General features: G+C 55.9%; 1 protein-coding gene across 5 annotated transcripts in view; it reads right to left on the reverse strand.

The window, feature by feature from the left end:
- LOC123935912 (F-box-like/WD repeat-containing protein TBL1X) overlaps positions 1-20,747 on the reverse strand; it is a 209,869-nt gene that overhangs the window by 151,807 nt on the left and 37,315 nt on the right. Inside the window, exon 1 of one of the 5 annotated variants that reach the window (XM_045996762.1) lies at positions 7,520-7,538. The exons of the other annotated variants lie outside the window; for them this stretch is intronic. The gene's annotated coding sequence lies outside the window, so the exon portion shown is untranslated. Of the gene's footprint in view, positions 1-7,519; positions 7,539-20,747 lie in introns of those variants that run through there. 5 annotated transcript variants of the gene reach the window in all.

Consider the following 20,747-nt stretch of genomic DNA (forward strand, 5'->3'; position numbering starts at 1 on the left):
ACAGGCAGCTGAAGGAACCCCAAGAATTCTGCACAGCGAGTCCAAGGCACAAGACAGTGCTATGTCCAGGTGGGGCTGCACGGTACACAAGGGAACAAACGACGCCCCTCATGTGGACTCACGGAACGTAAGAATTTGAGCATCTTTTTTTTTTTTTTAAGAATTCTTTTTTTTTTTTTAAAGATTTTATTTATTTATTTGATAGACAGAGATTTCAAGTAGGCAGAGAGGCAGGCAGAGAGAGAGAGGAGGAGGAAGCAGGCTCCCTGCTGAGCAGAGAACCCGATGCGGGGCTCGATCCCAGGACCCTGGCATCATGACCTGAACTGAAGGCAGAGGCTTTAACCCACTGAGCCACCCAGGCGTCCCGAATTTGAGCATCTTTTATATGAGTCTGTGAAGCACGATCACAGACATCTGTCTGGAAGGTCTCATTCTACGGAGCTGGCACTGGCGGACGATTTCTGGAAAAGGCCAGATAGGACATACAGTAGGCTTTCAGCCAAAAGGCCAAAAGGCATCACACCTGCTCCTTGTGCAGAGATTACGTAACAAGAAAAAACTCCCTCCCCAGCTTTCATTGACAACACCCGACACCTTATGAACATGACTTCGTATTTTCCTGTGTCAGGAAACATTCATCTTTTGATGTTTTTCTCCCATTTAAAAATGCTCAAACCGTTCTCAGTGTGAAGGGTGTATAAACTCAGGCAGTGGGCAGGGTCTGGCTGGGGGGCTGCCACTGGAGACCCCTGACATGGGGGAGCAGAAGCGGCCCTCTCCTCCTGGTGGCCGAGCCTGCCCGCCCAGGTCTGGGCCTGGAGGGAAGACAGGAGTCTGCCCTGGCAGCCACAAGGCCACAGAGGATGTGAGGGAAATATACACTTGGTCATCCAGGAGGAAAAGGGTGTTTCTGAGCCCAAAACGCAGTCCTTGTGTTGTTTCTGCTAAGAAACTTGGGACAGGGGACAACTGATACCTTCAAGCATGAGAAAGGTGTGGCATTTTTCATATAAATGACAGAAGAAAGAAAATCACTTAGGAGGTGAGTAGGAATGGGACTTTGGAGAACACTTCTTAATAGAGTTTGGGCTTGTGCACCATGGAAGTGTTTTCACATTCAGAACAGTCTCACTCTCCGAAGGATGGGGGTGTGTGTGTGCAAGAGACAAAAAACAGAAGGGAAAGGGACAAAATCAGCATGCGATAAAGACAAAGCCAGTTTGGCAGAATGCTAACAACCCATGAAAGCATGTGTTAATTTTTCTGTGGGCTCAAAATTTTTAAACTATCAAGTCAGGAGCACAAAAAAATGCATAAACTTTGGGCACCCCCAAGCTACTCTGCTCTCTGCCACCAGCTCCACTTCGCTATTACTTGTCTTTGACAAAACACCTCACTTGGTCTTCCTACAGAAATAGTTCAAAATGCTTGCTTAGAAAAATGAAACAAACGTACTGAGCTTACATCTAAAAATGAAACAAACGTACTGAGCTTACATCTAAAAATGAAACAAACGTACTGAGCTTACATCTGTGTTGACCTTGACGCCCACCGCACACTAACACAAGTCCGTCTGGACCTTCCCCTCCCAGGGCTGGACGGGATGACCGCCCTCCCCATCGCAGACTCAGGAAAGCCGGGCATTGTGCGGTCGACCTCCAGAAAATCCAAACAAAAACCGGGCCAGAGCTTCCACACACAACCACACACCTGTCCACAAGCTGCCCAACCACACCACCTCCACAGAGAGCATGACAGATCCCATGGCGAGAACGTGGGATCTGTGACAGTCATACTTATGGGGCTCTCAGCTGAGCAAGTTCCTAATGATAAGCAGGAGTTTGGAATATTGTAGAAAACTCACAACAGCCTTTACGAGCATCCGTTACGCTAGGTGGTGGTACCCACATGAGTCATACGGAGAACATTTGTCCCCATCCTCGCCGGGATCTACATGCAGAGGCTGGGGGGGGGGGCGGCGGCAATTTGGATTTTTGTTGTTGTTTTTAAAAACAATAGGTTACCTTTTAAACCCCAGTGAAGTCTGCAGAGAAACTTTCTGTCTCTAGCTATTCGCAGTCAAGGTCAATGACCTGCTCCTTAGCAAAACCCTCACCGCTGGGATTTCCTGGAGGCCCCGTGAAGAGTGACTACCTGCCATTTTCCGCTCCTGAGGTACAGCCTTCCTCCAGGGCAATCCCAGTTAACACCTCGAAGTGGTGCGAGACCCACAGCCCCAAGGGAAGACGCGACTTTTGTACAGAACGCCACCCAGGCCACCCCACCCCCTCCGCACCCCGCAAGCCTCGGGCTTACTGAAAATGCCATTTTCCATGGCACGAACCCCACAGCTTCCAGGAGAGCCCCCTGGGGGCACGGAGAGCTCACTCGGCGGCTGTGCACTCCTGTGGCTTCCCTCCCGCTGCCTTCGCCCTCGCGGGGCACCTGTGCTGTTCGGGCAGCCCTACATTTCGCTCGACGAGATTTCCCTTCTCAGGCTTCACCTTCAAGGGGCTGGATGTCCCCCCAAGTACTTGGTTAAATGAGCGAGCACTTCAACGACCTTTTAGCTTGGATGTTGGGAGATCAAAAGCCGTTCCTCGGCTGTAACAGAGGAGACCGTGTGGCCATCAGTCTGAGCAATACTGGAATGTTAAAACTGTGTGGGACTCCTCTCTCCCCACTGCTACATACCACACCTGGCACCTGGAAGACTTCAGGTAAGTTCCATCAAATAGGTCGTTCAGAAATACTCGCCCTTTAGACTTCATCAAGATCAAAATCTTGTGCACAGCAAAGGAAACCATCAACAAAACAAAAAGGCAACCCATGGAATGACAGAAGTTATTTGCAAATGACCTGCCAGATAAAGGACTGGTATCCAAGACCTAGAAAGAACTTAACCAAGCTCAACATCCAAAAAACAAATAATCCAATCAAGAAATGGGCAGAAGACATGAACAGACATTTCTCCAAAGAAGACATACAAATGGCCAACAGACACATGAAAAAAATGCTCCACATCAGGAGCTTGGCATCACGGAAATACAAATCAAAGCCACAATGAGACACCATGTCAGACGAAGTTGGAATGGCTAAAATGAACAAGTCAGGAAACAACAAATGTAGGCGAGGATGTGGGGAAAGGGGAGCCCTCCTACACTGTTGGTGAGAATGCAAGCTGGTGCAACCACCCTGGAAAACAGTATGGAGGTTCCTCAAGCCGTTAAAAAACAGAGCTACCCTACAACCCAGTGACTACACTACTGGGTATTTACCCCAAAGATACAGACGTAGTAAAAAGAAGGGGCATCTGTATCCCAATGTTCATAGCAGAAATGGCCACGATAGCTAAACTGTGGAAGAAGCTGAGATGTCCTTCGACAGGTGAATGGGTAAAGAAGATGTGGTCCATATGTAGAATGGAGTATCACTCAGCCATCAGAAAGGATGAATATTTACCATTTACATCAACGTGGAAAGACCTGGAGAATATTATGCTTACGTGAAAGAAGTCAGAGAAAGAAACTTACCACGTGGTCTCACTCATACGGGGAACGTAACAGCACAGAGGACCTCAGGGGAAGGGAGGCAAAACCGAATGCCAAGTCCTCAGAGAGGGAGACAAACCACAAGAGACCCTCAACTGAAGGTTGCAGGAGGGGCGGGCACCGGGGGAACGGGGTCACTGGGGCGACAGGCATTAAGGATGGCACATGATGGGATGAGCACTGGATTTACATACAAGTGACAGATCACGGAGCACTATGTCTGAGACTAAGGTACTATGTGTTGCCGAACTGAATTCACATTTAAGGGAAAAAAAAAAGAAAAACAACAACAAAACAGAAACTTGCCCTTCGTAAGCACGGACACCCGGGAGAGTCGCTAGGGCTCCAGGGCAACGTGGCACAGGCAAGGCCCAGAGGCGGGCGGCACGTGTGCACACCTCGGGTCCCCCTCCACCATCCTGGCCTCCAGGGGTTTGCTTTCAATCAACAGAGAAGTCTGACTCGCCCACCCAGACCCAAGGTGCAAGCAGGTAGGTCGGAGAAAAGCAGGAGGAGTGGGAAGAGGAAGGAGCCAAGCCCGAGCTCTTACTCAAAACCAGGAAGACATGTGGTCACAGTCACCCAGCACAGCTGCCGCCCTCAGAAGGGAGACACTCAGGGGCTTACATGTGGCCAAGATCGTAGGGCAGAAGGCCACCGCGCCCAGATCCCAGAACCCCCTTCCAGCCTGCCTGCTCACTTCCTGCCCCTCCCCCACCCCCACAACACCTGCACACACTCACACGAGCACCCAGGAGCGTCAGCCAGGCAAGCCCAGGAATGCACTGGGGGCGACCCACAGGCACATTCGACCAGAACCCTCGGGTACGGACTCGGGTCCCCGTGTCACCAGGGCTGCTAACTTCATGACTCCCAGCCGCACTGCCCTTGCCCCTCAGATGGCAGGATAACGAAACCTGTCACGCCCATCGCACAAGGCCGCGTGCAGAACGGGTGAGACGCAGCCATGAGAACCGCAAAACAAACACGATGGGCAACCATGGTCTGGGAGACGGGCCGAGGGCAGGCACCACACTCCTCTTGGGTCTACACAGCGCAGCTGTCACAGCACAGGGTAAGTGACAGCTGCTGAGGACACCACCGTTTTCGGGGAGATCCCACTTATGACGTCCCTGCGACCCTGGACTCTTCCAAACACCAAAGACACAGAGTTGCATGCAGTCCCATTCCGATTCCAGCACGTCTCCTACAGTCCGGCTCAGCGAACACCGACGAGCTTTTAACCGCCCCTTGTCTGTCCCGCTTCCTACCGGCACCCCCATTCCTTTATGGGGGGCGCCTTTCCTTCTCCATGTGGCAGCCGCTCCTGAGAACAGAGGGGAACGAACGATGCATAATAAAGTCCCAGCCCCCCTTGCTCTGGCCTTAGGAACAAAGTGTTTACAAGCTCCCGTGACTACGAAAATGTGCATCAGCAATACAAGATGACAGCAGTCCGCAGTTCAGTCCACTTCCTCCACTGTGTACCCCACGGAAGGGGACAAAGGGAAACAGAGCTGTCGCGACGCACTCCATTCTGGCTTCGTGGGGTTCAGCGACGAGACCCCTCGCACCCGGTACAGCTGTGTCGTCATGAGCTGTGCGGGCCCAAGAATGCCTTCCAGGAACGCTCTCGTCCAGGACAAACCACCCAACGTCAGGACGCCATGGCCAGCGCCAGACGGCACATGAGCACGGGATATGAGCCACGTGAGGGCGAGGACAATCACGGTGAGCGATGAGCCAGGGTGTGGAAAAGCCTCCCACGGAAATGTTATCAGCTCTTAAAGCATTCGTCAATTTTCATCATTTGTCAAATAAAATACTAGAGGTTCTCCAAAATGTAACAAGCCCAAAGTCCACATGCCATTCCCCGTAACAGGTTGTAAAGCACCCTAACAACGGCAAGAAGAGGTCGCCAGGCCACGTGAAACCCTTGCTGACCCATTTCCTCCACGGAAAATGACCTCACAAAACCTCGGTCACAGAAACGGGTGACCGAAGAAGAACGGCTTAGTTGGAAAAGGGAAAAACTATGGGGGCATGCCGGGCAATTCTTTCCCTCACAAATGTTATTCTCCCAGAGTGTGAGGCTGGTGATATGTGCTTACTTTATTAAAAAATTAATTTATTTATGTCAGAGAGAGAGAGAGAGAGATTGTGAGCATGCACTTGGGGAAAGGACAGAGAGGGAGCGAATCTCCAGGCAGACTCCCCACCGAGCAAGGAGCCCAACACGGGGCTCGATCCCACAACCGACGGGGCCACCCAGGCACCCGGCTGATACCCACTAACTTCAGAAGTTACAGCTAGCTGCTCCCTCAAAACCTGGAAACAGACACCCAGGAAACAAACACACAGCCGGTGAGGGCCGTTCCCATAAGGAAGACACTCACCACAGTGACCAGACTCCTCTCTCGTTGGCCCCTGCTCTGGCGCACAGGTGGGCACGTGGGTTCGGTTCAGCCCAGTGGCCACACGCACCTGTCACGTGCACACACGTCTGCGCCCACTCTGAATCTCCAGGTACTGACACGAGGGCAGAGACGTAGCTGGCGTTTCCTTCAGGGTCTCGATCACACCGCTGTGACGGGATCCAGGCCACGCTCTTCCTGCCACAGTGATCGCTACTGTGCGACCTGCTTCCTGCTTCCTTGATTCCTGCTGCTCCCCAACCTCCAACCGTTCCAACGAGCTCTGTCGGCTCAAGTCAGCCAGAAACTGCTTCTGTTTACAAGCAAGAACCTGGGGCGCCTGGGGGCCTCAGTGGGTGAAGCATCTGCTTCGGCTCAAGTCATGACTCCGCGATCCTGGGATTGAGCCCCGCATTGGGCTCCCTCTCGGCGGGGCGTCTGCTTCTCCCTCTGCCCCTCCCCCAGCATGCATGCATGCAAGTGCGCTCGCTTGCTCACTCTCAAAACTAAGTAAAAATTAAAAAAATAAAGAGATTCTGATGTACCAAGAAGAGAATTATAAATAAGTAGATTAAAAAAAAAAAAAACCAAGAACCCCAACGGACACTCGCCTGATCTACACACGGATGAGCGCCTACTGGTAAACCAGTGTCCAAGACGTGTGTGTGCGCACGTGCACGGCATTGTATCTACAGCTTGCCTTCCGTTTCAGAGCCTAGCTGTACAGAACGTGCATGTGCACACGCACACGCACTCACACGCACACCCGTGCCTCCAACTGCATGTAGAACACCTGGAAAACCGCACACCAGACTCTCAACAGTGGTTACTCTGCAAGTGAACAGAGACGGAGGGCTGTGCTTCTTACTCATACCCTCTGCTACTCTCATTAAGAATTTTTTACAATCTAAACGCATGTACTACAACAAAATAAATGCACACACAGCTAAACGGAGGCTCAGACCCAGAGAACAAATGCTGCACCTCCTTCCAGACTTGTCGTCCCTCCTCCTAAGGCGACGGCCTCGCACAATACTGACCCCTGGGCGCATCTCCATCTGTGGGCCACATGCGATCTCCTCTCCAGTGAGCAAAGCGGCAGAAATCTGGCTCTCTCACCAGAGAACAAGAACTGAATTGCCAAATCCAGCCCCAGGAGCTGAAGCCCGACGCCCCGACTTTCCCACACTAGGTGCTCCCCGTCTCATGACTGAAGAATTCATGAATAGATGGGTTGCACCATACCGGCCTTCTGATCATTTGTTTCCACAATATTGAATTAATACACTTAATTATAGCTAAATTCCACCAAACACATTTTTGCTTTTGTTTGGTTTTGCTTTGTTCTTATGTTGCCTGATTCCCAGGCTCCTTCTTTACGAGGGTGAGTGGAATGCCCTTTGTTTGCCGCGAGCGTCTATGGCAAAAAGCACATTCTGCCTTTATTGGGGACTAGAGAGAAAAAACAGCATTAGAAACTGGGAAGAGACTAATGCCCCACTCACACTTAATTCAACGGACAGAAAAAGCAGGTTATGTCCTTGAACTCACAATGAGAGAGGCCTGTAGAGGAGGAGCCCAACAGCAACTCTCCCAGGGGCTTGACACTAAATCGTAGGATTTTCCAAAGAACACCCAAGCGTTCGTGAATGCAAGAGCATCTCCATCCCAACTTCGTCCTTAATAAGAAATTGTGGGAAAAACAACACGGCTTAGTCCATTAACCTAGACTCTGATTAACCCAGTCTTTGATGGTTTAACAGGAAACAGTTTGCTGTTTCTGGAAGAGCACATCTTTGAAAGGAACACAAATCGCCTTTGATGTCCCTTCCCTCTAGGGCTCCAAGCTTCTCTGAATGAGCCCCAAGTGCCACAGTCTGACCACCATGAAAGGTGCACTCCGCTTTACGAGGACGAAAACAGCAGGAAGATTTCCACCTCCAAGGCGAGAAGAGGCCAGCGCCAGAGCTGGGCCTCCCCGGCTCACCCCTGCTCTCTGGCTCACCTTCACCCTCCAGATGACTGCGTCTCTCCCGCCCAGAGAACAAATTCCAACGTGGCCCAAGGGCATCAGGAAGCCTGGTTGGCAGGACGGGGCAGGCTCCAGCACGCCTCGCTCCCATGACCCCCGGGCCAACCCGGGTACCGCTTCCTGTATGGTTCACTCCAGGCCTGGTTCTCACTCGTGCTTGTCCACCCCATACGCCAGGCCCTGTGGACCCCACGTGCTGCCTGGCACCAAGGACGCGCCCACTGCTGCTCTGACACAGTGAAGACGATGACGAGCTACCATGACCTCTGCCGGGAAGGTCACCAGGATGTCTCCGTGCCTCAGACAAGCACACGTGTGTCCAGACGCTCCTTTTCACCCCAAACAAAACTGACCCCTTTCCTCCTGGCAGTCCCTGGAACATACACCGCAGGAGAGAAGTCAGGAAGGTCGCTGCATCCTCCGAGTCTCTCAGCCCCTTGACCCTCACCTGTCAGCCACTCCTCGAGCGTCCTGGTGCCGGAGCACCGTGTTCCCCTGCGACTCTGGCTGACAACGAAGGGCTCCACTCGGGCCACTGTCCTGGCCCTGGCCTGGGGCCAAGGGCAAGTGTCCTGGCCCTGCTTCTCCCCAAGCCCAGCAACCTTTTCCCGCCATCTTTATCTACAGGCCAGTCACGTAGACCTCAGGCTCACTCGTGGCAAATAAAGGCACTCAGGGCTCTGCACATGCGACACCCTGCAAACAGAAAAACATAAACACAAATACCATACCAGAAACTGATACGAGACACAGAAGTGGAGCCTTGCTCCCATCAATGCTTTGCTGCAAGAAAAGTTACATAAACCAGGCTGAAATGATCACAACCGAGAGAGCAGCATGAACGCTGGCCCGACCTCTGAGGGAGGGGAAACCAACAACAACAAGAAATCAGATAGATTAAATCTCATCTCCAGTCTCCATGAATCATTATGTTTCAGCCATTAACGGGACCACCGGACATCAAACAGAGCAAATATCCCCAGCGGTGAACAGTTAACGAAGTCCTCGAGTCTGCATCCTGTCCCCTCCATGGGCCCCAACGCCTGTGACCCTGAACTCAGACGCACTGACCACCTCCAAACAGCATCTTGGTCATGGTCACAGAGGATCACTTTCCTTCCCAAGCCTCCAAGGCTCAACGTCCCCCCGTGCCACCCACGTCTCCCAGTGGCCTCACGAGCCGCCACCGTCCTCTGCAAACCAACGTCGGCTCCAAGCATATGTACACCCGCGTTCGCGCCGCGGCGTTATTCAGAGCCGCTGAAAGCTGCACAGAATCCAAGTGTGTTTCGAGGGATGAATGGAGACCAAGCGGCAGATACACTCAACGGAGTGGCACGTGTCCTCAAAGAGCAAGAAATTCCGACACCTGCTCCAACACAGAACGGCCCGCCGGGACGTCGCGCCAAGGGAGACAGGCCCGTCGCGAGTGCACGGCTCCTCTCCCAGGAGCCACCCGGAGTCGTCAGTCAGAGACGGCCGGAGAGATGACCGGGGGCTGGGGGAGGGGAGAGCAGGGACCGGTTTCAGTGTGGAAAGAGAAGGTTCTGGAGATGGACGGTGGTGAGGGCTGCACAGCACTGTGAAGGCACAGCGAGAGCCTTCTAGACTGAACTCTAACAATTTAAACGAGTTAAAATGGCAAACTGTTGCCTGTACATATTTTAGCACAATGAAAAAAAAAGGTGAATAAAATCTGTAATTCAGATCTTCCACCCTACGTGCCGCACCGATCTCAAGTGTTCACTGGCCACACCTGAGGCCCACCGCACTGGGTAGCACAGAAGGTCCCTACCGAAAGTCCCAGTGGACAGCGCTGGCCTGGTGGCCGCTCACGGAGGTCCCCGCGGCTGACGAACGGGGCCGCGAGGCACGGCTGGAAGGTAAGTCCCCGTGCTGAACCGGCCGACCCGGCTACCCAGTACTCACTCGTCCACTCAGCAATATTCCTCAACACCACTCGTCTCCGTGCCCGGCACTGGCTTTAGGCGAGGCACTGGCTTTTAGGCGAGGCACCCCCAGGACGGTGCAGACAAACCACAACACGGCACACGACATTCCACCCACAGAATCCAAACACTGCGCGTCCCTGGATTCTGTTCTTCACAGAACCCGCTCCAGCGTGTTCTACCCTGCTCAAGGGCGACCCCACACCCGGCGCGGAACTCTCTGGAACGGTCTCTCCTCTCCTCTTCCACCTACCGGCTAGTTTCCTATGCCTGTTTTCCTCCTCATCACCTCGAAGGAAGAAATGGCCTTTTTGTTACCTTCCCGAAGTCAATCCCGCCGACATCTTTTCTCTGTCCCGTCCTCTCTCCCGCCTGTTCTGGGCTCTGCATCATGCGGCCTGTCATCCTCCTCTCGCCTCTCACGCCTGTAACCGGAGCGTCCTCACTCTGCAAACGGAGAGCTCCCTCGCCCCTGCCACCGCATGAGGACACAAGCAGAAGACGGTCGTCTATGACCCAGGAAGCCGGCGCAGCAGACCCTGAAATCTGCCTGTGCCACGAGACTGGGCGTCGGGACTCCAGAAATGGGAGAAAATACCTTCTCTTGCTCCTAAGCCCTCTCCCGCCCATGCCAGTTTCTGGTTCTTCGTCTCAGCAGCCCAAACCCATGAAGACGACCACTCCTAAAAGGACTCCAAACGCCTCGGTATTTGGGAAATCGTCACCGGCCGCCCCCACTGACAAAACGTCAGGGATGAAGGATCCTCGACAGAGCCACAGCGTTTCCTGTCGCAGCCACGGATCACGGTCACGCCCGTGTCACCCCTGCACGCACTCAAGGACCTGGGAGGTGCCCGCTCTGTGCCAACACAGCACGGGGAGTGACCTGCTGGGCAAACCGAATCGACCAGTAACAGCCAGCTCTTCCAGACGCGAGCAGCGGGGCCAGGACGTATCTGTCGCTGACACGCGCAGACTCGTCCGGACAACAGGTGCCTCCGGGGGGACGACCAAGATCCCTTGGGCGCCACCCCCCCCTCAAGACATCTGCTTGAGGTAAGAACTCGGTAAACGTTAGCTACTGGAATCACGTTCCAAATGATCACACGAAGGGTCGGTGGTGACTCTGGAAGGAATTAGTGGACCAACCTCTCGGTAATTGCTTCAAGACCCAAAGAGAAACAACAGTAACTTACAGTCTCGAAACCGTCCTAGAAATATTTAAAATAACACAAAGTCTTTGCGGAACAACCTCTGCACGTCGGTTTCCGTTCGAAGGACACACGTGGCTCTTGTCCGGCCACCAGAAGAGAAAGTTAAAGTCACTGCTTCAAGCCAACGGTGGGAACATGCCGTCTGTGTCACCAAAACCCAGCCAGGAGTCGCTGACCTCCACGTCACGTCACCGTTAGCGCCGTTCCCTTTCTGGGGAGGTTAGTTAGACGCTCCGCAGCGGCGGGACAGGAGTCTGGAGGACGGGCGCGCCCTCGCCTCACGAGGATTCGCGGTGCTCGGATTTGACGGCCGAGCTCAGGACGCTGCTGGCTGACACCGACAGGCGCATTCCGTGGAAGCTCCCCGGGATCACCACCTGCGTGTACCACGTGCAACTTATTTAGCTCCACAGGGCGTTGCTGCCCGACAGAGCTGCTCTGCGCCGACGCCCGGCCAAACACAAACCATGCCCTACGCCCACGGTGCGACAGCTTGCCGCCTCGCCATCAGCGCCATAAGACTTGCTTACAAGCTGCCTGAAAAACACGAAACTGTGGACTTCGGTCCTCACAGGACAGAAGAATCCCATGACCTGTGTGCTCCGGTCACCGGTTTCTAACAGCAACATGCAACGGCGTGTTAGCGGCGGGACACATGAGCCAGCACCGCCTACGCTGCCCACGTCGGGCCGATCCCTTTCCAGCCACTGCACGGCAAGGAGGGATGCTCGGAGGAGTGCCCAGGGGACACGCTCCGTGATCTTCGATGCCCACGTGTCCCCCCCGCCCACCTCGCTCCCCTGATCTCGGTCACCAAGACTCTCCCGCCACTGTGTCCACTGGGCCTCGGACGACATAGCGATGACCCTCCGTGGCCCGAGACACCGCTCCGGACACGTTCCCTCACGGGAACCAGCACAGAGGCGCGCCTGGAGATGGAATGGTAGAGGTGGCTGTTCGCAGCCAAACAGAATACACAAAGTGCTTGACACCAAACACAAAACACGGCCTCAGCTATTAATTCTCACGAGACATCATGAGATGTCAAAATCATGAGATGTGCAAAATCGAACAATGCACGGTGACTTTCCCAAAACCGGAACCATTTCTCAGAGCTGCATGCCCTGTCTCTCCGGGTCTGTGTGACTCCTGTGGGAGGGCCCTGGTGGCTTAAATACCCAAAGACCTCGCAGCAATCAGGTGCACGGGCAGCCCTGAGGCTGTGTGTGCCCACGGGGAACGCACACTTCTTCCCAAACGCCTGCAGGCACACGTGCACGTCCCTGGGCACATTCCCGGGAGGGCAGGTCGTGCACACCCTTTGCCCGCCTCCTTCGCTCTCAGAACAGAACAGAGCTCCATCGGCGTGGGGTGACCCCACTTCCTCATGGAGGAGTGGAAGCTCCTCCATCTCCCAGAGACTAACAGAACCAGCGTGGCTCGCACGGGCATGGCACCAAGCAAAGCCCTTTCACGAGTGGTGGCCTATAGCGCCGGAGACCACCAGGGTTTCGGAGGTCCCGCAGCTGGGAGCAGTGCTGAGAACTCAAGTGAGATGCTGTCTGGAGGCAGGTCGGCGTCACCAGTGAGCTGTGAAAAGACACAAACTCGTGCCCCGCCTCTGAAAAAGGGAGTCCTAGAAACAGGGGACGACAGCGTGCAAGCAAGCACCAAGCCCTCTGCCGAGCACTGAGCATGAAACAGCTTAAAATGTACAACCAAGTGCTGTGAAGGCAGGAACCGGGGACCCCACTCAGGGATGGCCGCCGGAGTTTGTGCGACACCGACTTGGGTGTCACAACGCCTCATGGACGTTAGCGACAAAGGAGAAGAAAACAAAGCAAAACGAACAAAAACATTAAAAACCGTTGAGTCGCGCACTTTAGATGAATGGACTGCACGGTCCGTGACCCCCATCTCAAAGACCTGTTTCTCTCAAAGCCCAGAAGAGCTAAGAGTAAGTGCATCTCACTGTGTGACTCATGCAACAGCGCGACCCGGACTGAAACCAACACCGTTTTGCACAAAACACGTAAGGGAACTGTGTGATAACGCGTGGCCAGTAAGTAACTGTGCTGATTAACAAAACACGTAAGTGATTTTAAACGAGAGAAGCACGACCCAACGAAGGGTGTGTGACGACCTTAGGAGGACCATGACTTCACAGACTTTGGTTCTGCTACGGGAAACCCACCGTCAGCACAAAGAACAAGAACCATCACCCGCCCTGTCTGCCTCGGCGTCTCCCAGGCCAGTGTTCAGCGCGACGAGACAGCTGAGCAGAAAAGACAGTCTGAGAAAACCCCGGCGCAGGCCACCAGGCTCCCGCACAGACCCTCCCGGTCACGTCCCCGAGACTCACTGCCGGCACCCACCGCAGTCCCCTGGCCCAGCCACACACCCCCTCTACGTCCCCAGCATGGGGCGCATCGGCACTCAGTAGAACACATGACCCGACCTGACCTGCTGGGTGCTTCTCCTGTCGAAGCGGGCCGGGCAGGACAGCCACAGGCAGAGCTACCGTCCCCATCTGAACCCCTGCCCCCTCCATCGTTCTGACCTGGTAACTCTGCATCCCTGACCTTCACGGCTCCAAACTATCATGTAAAAACCAAACTGTCACTTGTCTTTATTTTGGGTCTTCTGTGTGCGAGACTGTCCGTGTTTGCCTTAAAAATCACCCTGACCGTGGGGTGCCTGGGTGGCTCAGTGGGTTAAGCCTCTGCCTTCGGATCAGGTCATGATCTCAGGGTCGTGAGATCGAGCCCCACATCAGGCTCTCTGCTCCGCAGGGAGCCTGCTTCCTCCTCTCTCTCTCTCTCTGCCTGCCTCTCTGCCTACTTGTGATCTCTGTCTGTCAAATAAATAAATAAAATCTTAAAGAAAAAAAAAATCACCGACCTTAAGGTCTCCCCTCCCCCCAATAACTGGTTAGAAGGTCCACAGACGATCCCAGACAATCGGAGGATTCTTTGCGGTCAGAACGTGAAAGCAGCATTTTCTCAACATCTGGTAAAAGGGGAGTGTATCTTTTCATTGTAGATTTTCACTCAGAAGGAAACGAAAGGTCCCGAAAGCTGTCGTCCTAATGCATCTCCCTCATATAAGAACATCTCTAAGCTGTAGCATTTCCGTCCCTAGAAATCCATTTGTACGCACTTAAGGACCAGAGGGAAAGGTTTTCGAAACGCTGGAGGGGAGAGGAAAGACCGTAGGATGATGAAAGCAGGGAAGAAGTAAAACCACCCAAAGGCTGCGGAACAGAGACCACACTCACATATTCAACATTACTGTTAAGCGTTTTACGCTGCGAGGAGCCGCCCGTGTCCCCTCCGCTGTGGACAAGAAGCCCTGACCCCCAGGACCTCAGAGTGCGACCGTACTTAGTGCCGTCAACAGGGTAATTACGTTTAAAAGGAGGTCATCGGGGGTAGGTCCTAACCCAGCATGACCGGTGTCTTCGTTAAGTGGAGACTCCGACAAACGGAGAGAAGACACACAACCGAGGAGACAGGCCTCAACAGGAAACGCCACCACCGCCACCACCCCCGCTGACACCCGGGTCCCAGATTCCCAGCCTCCAGGGCCGTGTTTGGGCCACGCAGGCTGTGGCACACTCTCGGGCACCCCAAGCCGGTACCGCACACTCGGCCACGTTCTGTGCCTGGACCAGGACAGGGCGCGGGCATCCTTCTCTCCCGTTCCTGAACCCGAAAAGCAGAAGGCAAGGAGGCTCCTGATCGATCCTGCCCCCTCCCCTCAGAGCCTCTGGGCCCTGTTGAATGAGGAAATCGGACGTGTTTGGACACGGCGCCTCTTTTCCGTGCAGGCCTGTTTCCACGTGCATGAGGGCACCCTGCAGCACGAGCTCCCTGGGAGGCCCGGAGTGAGTGAACACGCAGCTCCCCACTCCGGCTGGCAGCCTGGTTGAGAAGTGACCCCCAGAGAGCCGTGTGCGCCCCCGAGCGAAAGAAAGGAGAGTTATGGGCCGGTCAGGTCCTGCCCTTTAACTGCTGGCGGGCGACAGGTGGGCGTGCTGATGGAGAAGCCTACAGAGGCAGGACAGCACGGTCACGATCCAGAACCCCAGTGAGGCTCAGAGCCTTGCATCCTGACCGTCTGGACGTGCCCCTGCAAAATCCGAGCTATTACTACTCCCACACCAGAGTGGCAGAGGCTACAGGTCTCGTCCTTCTGGCAGGGTACAGAAGGGAAGGGAACAGAGAACCCCTCAGGTATGCTGGGCCTACCTGGACGTTGAGGGACAGTAGGTGACACAGCCCCATGCCCTGCAGGGAGGGGAAGATTCTGAGAAGAGGACACATGACATCTGCACTCAGGACACGGCACCAGCTCAGACATGGGGATCCACGGACCTGGCGTCCGGAAGTAGGGGAAGACCAGGAAAAGGATGTCTGGCTGCCTCAGCAGGATCCTGACCCCCTCGTGGCTCTCCTGTACCTCACGTCCTCGGCCCTGACACGGGGACACGTCCCCGCACAAACACAGCCATCGCTGCTTCAGGATTACCTGCCGCTGACCTGGTAGCGCCTGACAAACAGCCCCAGGGAAACGCTTTCACCGCCAGTGACGTTCAGATCCTTACCGGGGCTCCTCCGCTCCGGAAGGAGAGCCCATTCTTACCGAACAGGTCCCAAAATGTAACGAAAGAGGGGAGTTAAAGCAAAAGATAAACTGTGTCATTCAAACGTATGTACTTGGGGGGGGGGACAGAAACGTCTTCCTCCTGTTACATTTTAAGATTCCACAGGTTCAAGTCAATCCAGACAAGTGACAATTTACAATGGAAAGACAAATGCAATTCCTTCCAGCTGACAGGCCAAAAGGATTTTCTCACCTTATTTAGAAGGAGAAATGTAAATATTTTTGAAGAGACAGGAAAAAAAAATTTAAAAAGAAACATGCAGTACTTTTAAAAAAAAAGAACCCAGTTTTTCTGTTAAAGCTGTAGATAATTTAAGAACATAAAAATGTGTGATGTGGTCTGTTCATTAAAGTGCAGGATTCGGTATAAATTAAATTTTAAACTACAAATTACCCAGACAATAATCTCGAATGTAATAACCGAATTTGCTTTAATTGCTTTCAAATTGTGCTGGCAAAATTTTAAGGAAACTCCCAATTCCTGCCAGTATCTGAGAAGCAGTCGAACTCAAGCAGAAAAAAAAAACCATCATAAAAGCAAGTCTTCCGGGCTTCGGTGTCCCGCACGAGGCCACGCAGACCCAGGGGCCGCTTCCTTCAACTGGAGGGAACGGGAAATGAGAGCAGAGCCTGCGCTCGGTGAAAATAACGTCCGGCGCATGAACACACGATCCCTGCGAAACGCGTCGCCACAACCGGACACGTGCGCCAGCGGCTCTTTAAACTGCCTTGCTCGCTGCGGAAGGAGGAAGTCATACACGCTCCCCCACACGCACGACGTCTTCTGCTGTCCGAGTTGTGCTCACTCCTCACGCGGTGCGCTGGGAGACCCGCTGCGGTCTCCCGTGCTTGGACAATTGGGCGTCCCTGGCAGGCGGATTCTCTGCCGGGTTCACACTCCGAGCCTCCTCCCCGCTTCCCGCTACTCGCGAACGGCCACAGAGGGCACAGCAGGGGGCTGCCCCGCGAACCAGGGGGGGCTCTGGCGGAGGCACACGGAGACCTGGCTAGAACCGCGGGGCAGCACCGCGCCGCCGACCTGCAGGCCTCCGGCCAGCCTCTCCGACAGGGTCCCTACGCCGCGCACTCCCCTATGGGCGTCCCGCCAGGGTCCCACGTACTGTCACATGCAGTGACCCCACTCCCCACCTGCCACCTGCACACGTCACAAGCAGCGACCCCACTCCCCACCTGTCACTCCGCACGTCACAAGCAGCGACCCCACAGGCAGGACCTGTGGACGGCACATGCAGCGACCCCATTTGCGCGAGCACCACCAGAGAACGTCACGCACAGCGTCCCCACTCCGAATGTCACACGCAGCGTTCCAACTCTGCGGGCACCACCTGCTGACATCACACGCAGCGACCCCACGGCGTGTGCGCCACCTACAGACGTCACACGCAGCGACCCTATCCAAGTGACACCTACGGACGTCAGACGCAGCGTCCCCACTCTACGGGCACCACCTGAGGATGTCACACGCAGGGACGCCTCTCCGCTTGCGCCGCCTGCGGACCTCACACGCAGCAACCCGACTCCGCATGCGCCACCTGCAGACGTCACGCACAGCGACCCACTGCACGTGCCACCTGCAGACGTCACTCCCTGCGACCCCACTCCGCGGGCACCACCTAAGAACGTCACACACAGCATCCCCACTCCGCATGCCTCACCTGCAGACGTCACACGCTGTGAACCATTCCATGTACCACGTGCTGATGTCACAGGCAGCAACCCCGCTCCACGGGGCGCCACCTAAACACGTCACACGCAGCGTCCCCACTACGCGGGCGCCACCTGCGGACTTCACACGCAGTGACACTACTCTGCATGCGCTACCTGCATACGTTAGCCGCAGTGTCCCCTCTCGCCGTGCGCCATCTGCACACATCAAAAGCAGCGACCCCACTCCGCGCGCAAGACTTGTGGACGGCACATGCAACACACCCATCTGCACGAGTGCCACCAGAGGACGTCACACGCAGCGTCCCCACTCCGAACGTCGCACGCAGCGTTCCAACTCTGCGGGCGCCGCCTACAGACGTCACACGCAGCGACCCACTCCGCGTGCCATCTGCTGACGTCAGACGCAGCGTCCCCACTCTGCGGGCGCCACCTAAGAACGTCACAAGCAGCATCCCACTCCGCAGGCGCCACCTGTGGACGTCACATGCAGCGAACCACGCCACGTATTACGTGTTGACGTCACACGCAGCGACGCCACTCTGGTTGTGCCACCTGTACACATCACAGGCAGCAACCGCACTCCCCGCGCACCACCTGTGAACATCACACACAGCGTCTCCACTCCGCATGCGCCACCTGTGGACTTCACAGGCAGTGACGCCACTCCGCATGCGCTACCTGCCTACGTTAGACGTCCCCTCTCCACGAGCGCCACCTGCAGAGTCACAGGCAGTGACGCCACTCCGCGTGCGCCACCTGCCAACATCACTCACAGGGATCCCACTACGTGGGCGCCACCCACAGACACCACACGCAGTGACCCCCAAACACGTGCCACCTGCTGACGTCAGACGCAGCGTCCCCACTCCGCGGCCACCACCTGAGGACATCACACTCAGTGACGCCACATGTGGACGTCACTCCTAGCGACACCACTACGTGGGCGCCACCCGCACACGTCACTTGGAGCGATTCGCTCCACGTCAGACACACCGTCCACACGCCATGGGCGCCCCCTCCTGACGTCAGACGCAGTGACGCCAATCCACGTGCGCCACCTGAGGACGTCACACACAGCGACCCCACTATGCAGGTGCCACCTCCAGACCTCAAACGCAGTGACGCCAATCCACGTGCGCCACCTGATGACGCCACACGAAGCGTCCCCACTGCGTGGGCGCCAGCCTAGGATGTCACACGTAGTGACGTCACTCCCCGTGTGCCACCTACAGACATCTCTCGCAGCGACCCTCCACGTGCCACCTGACATTACACTAAGCGTCCCCACTCCGCGGGTGCTACCTGCAGACGTCAGTCACAGCCACCCCACTACACAGGTGCCACCTGCAGACCGCAGACAAAGCAACCCATTCCACATGCCACCTGCTGACGTTAGATACAGCGTCCCCACTCCGCGGGCGCCACCTGAGGACATGAGACACAGTGACGCGACTCCACCTGCGCCTCCTGCAGACATCCCTCGCAGCGACCGGCTCCACGTGCCACCTACTAACGTTAACACTAAGTGTCCCCACTCCACAGGGGCCACCTGAGGACGTCAGACGCAGTGACGCCACTCCGCGCGTCACCTGTGAACGTCACACGCAGTGACGCCACTCCGCACGTGCCCCCCGAGGACGTCAGACGCAGTGCCGCCACTCCACATGCGCCACCTACAGACGTCAGTCGCAGCGACCCCATTCCGCGGGCTGCACCTGAAAACGTCAGACGCAGTGACGCCACTCTGCATGCGCCACCTGCAAACGTCACACGCAGCGTCCCTGCTCCACTGCGCGCGTCCCGCGAGCATTCCGCGCAGCGCCCGGGCCTCTACGCTCTACCTGCACGCATCCCCGAAGCATCACACGCTCGCATCCAGGAGCACGAGCTCCAGCACCGCAGTTTGGCAAACGCAGAGCAGCCGTCACCGTGAAAGGCCTCCGACGTCCGGACGCATGAAGCCTGCGGCCACCAGAGAGCGGAGGGCCTGACGCGTCGGGGAGTAAATGGCTCCGACTCTGTGGGGCGCCCCGTCTCCGACTGCCTGGCGGGGCGCGGCCGGCGCCCCGGGAGAAAACGGGGTGTGGCTGCTTCCCAACACCGGACTTTCAAAAACGGCGGCGGCAGAGCTTTGCCCCGACCCGGAGCGGGACCCAATCTTGTCCGGCGCCGCCGTGGTGACTAGTTGTAAACACTCGCACACGCACATAAACCGTGAAACCATCAGGAAACACTCCATTCTGCCGCGCCACTTTCCGGGACGGTCAGCAACCCGCTTCATCGCGGACCGTGCCGTCCTGCCCCGCCAAGACCCCTCTTCCGACCCTTCTCCCACCCCCCAAGTGCCAGAAGCTCGGTTCCCCTGAAGCGTGGCCCCAGTGGGGGTAGGGCTGAGAAAGGCCCGGAGACTTGAGTCAGGACAGCTGCGGAGCCATCCCTGGGCTCTGTCCCTTCAAGGCAGCCCGGCTTCTCCCGCCCACTCTGGCCTCCCCGCAGCCCAGCAGGTGCTGACCCCAAGAGCCGCTGCCGGCGCTTCCTGCGAGCTTCTCCTCGTTCCCAAGAGTCTCTGCGGGACCCACTCAGAACCGGGTCGGTTCCCACCGGCCAGGGCTAGGCTAGGACTGGACTGCCCAAGGCTGGAGGGGCGGCTTGCACCGTGTTCTCAAGCCTCCGTCTTCTTGCCCCGGGCAGACACCCCCCTTCGCCCAAGATGCGGACGCCCGTCCCTTTGTATTTCATGATCTCATGAAGTCCAGGCCTCAGGACAACCCCTCGCTCTTCATAAGAGAAACCCTGTGTGCCCCCAGGATGGCCTTCAACGAGGAAAACTCCTGGCCAAATAACCCAAGAAAATTTACTTTCCAAATACTTCCCCACCGGTCTCTACATGCCTCGGAGCAGGGTTCAGCCTCCGGGAGCAAGGAAGTCCCGAAACCCGCTCCAACGAGGAGGATCCTTGCCGACTCGAGGAAGAGGGAAAGAGGCCAGTCGTGAAGGCCAGACACTGTGTGGTTCCCCTCCCTGCAAGGCCCTGGAGTCATCAAAGTCACGGAGGGCAGAGTGGGGGTCGCCAGGGGCTGTAGGGAGGGACGGGGAGGATGTCGTTCGAGGTATACACAGCCTCACTGGGCAAGACCGGAAGGGCTGGGTGATCGGCGGCACAAACGTGTGAATGTATTTACACGACATCAATGACCGCTCTGCCCATACGGTGTCCACATCCCATACGG

Source organism: Meles meles, chromosome Y (assembly GCF_922984935.1).
Source record: "Meles meles chromosome Y, mMelMel3.1 paternal haplotype, whole genome shotgun sequence".
NCBI classification, from domain to species: Eukaryota; Metazoa; Chordata; class Mammalia; order Carnivora; family Mustelidae; genus Meles; species Meles meles.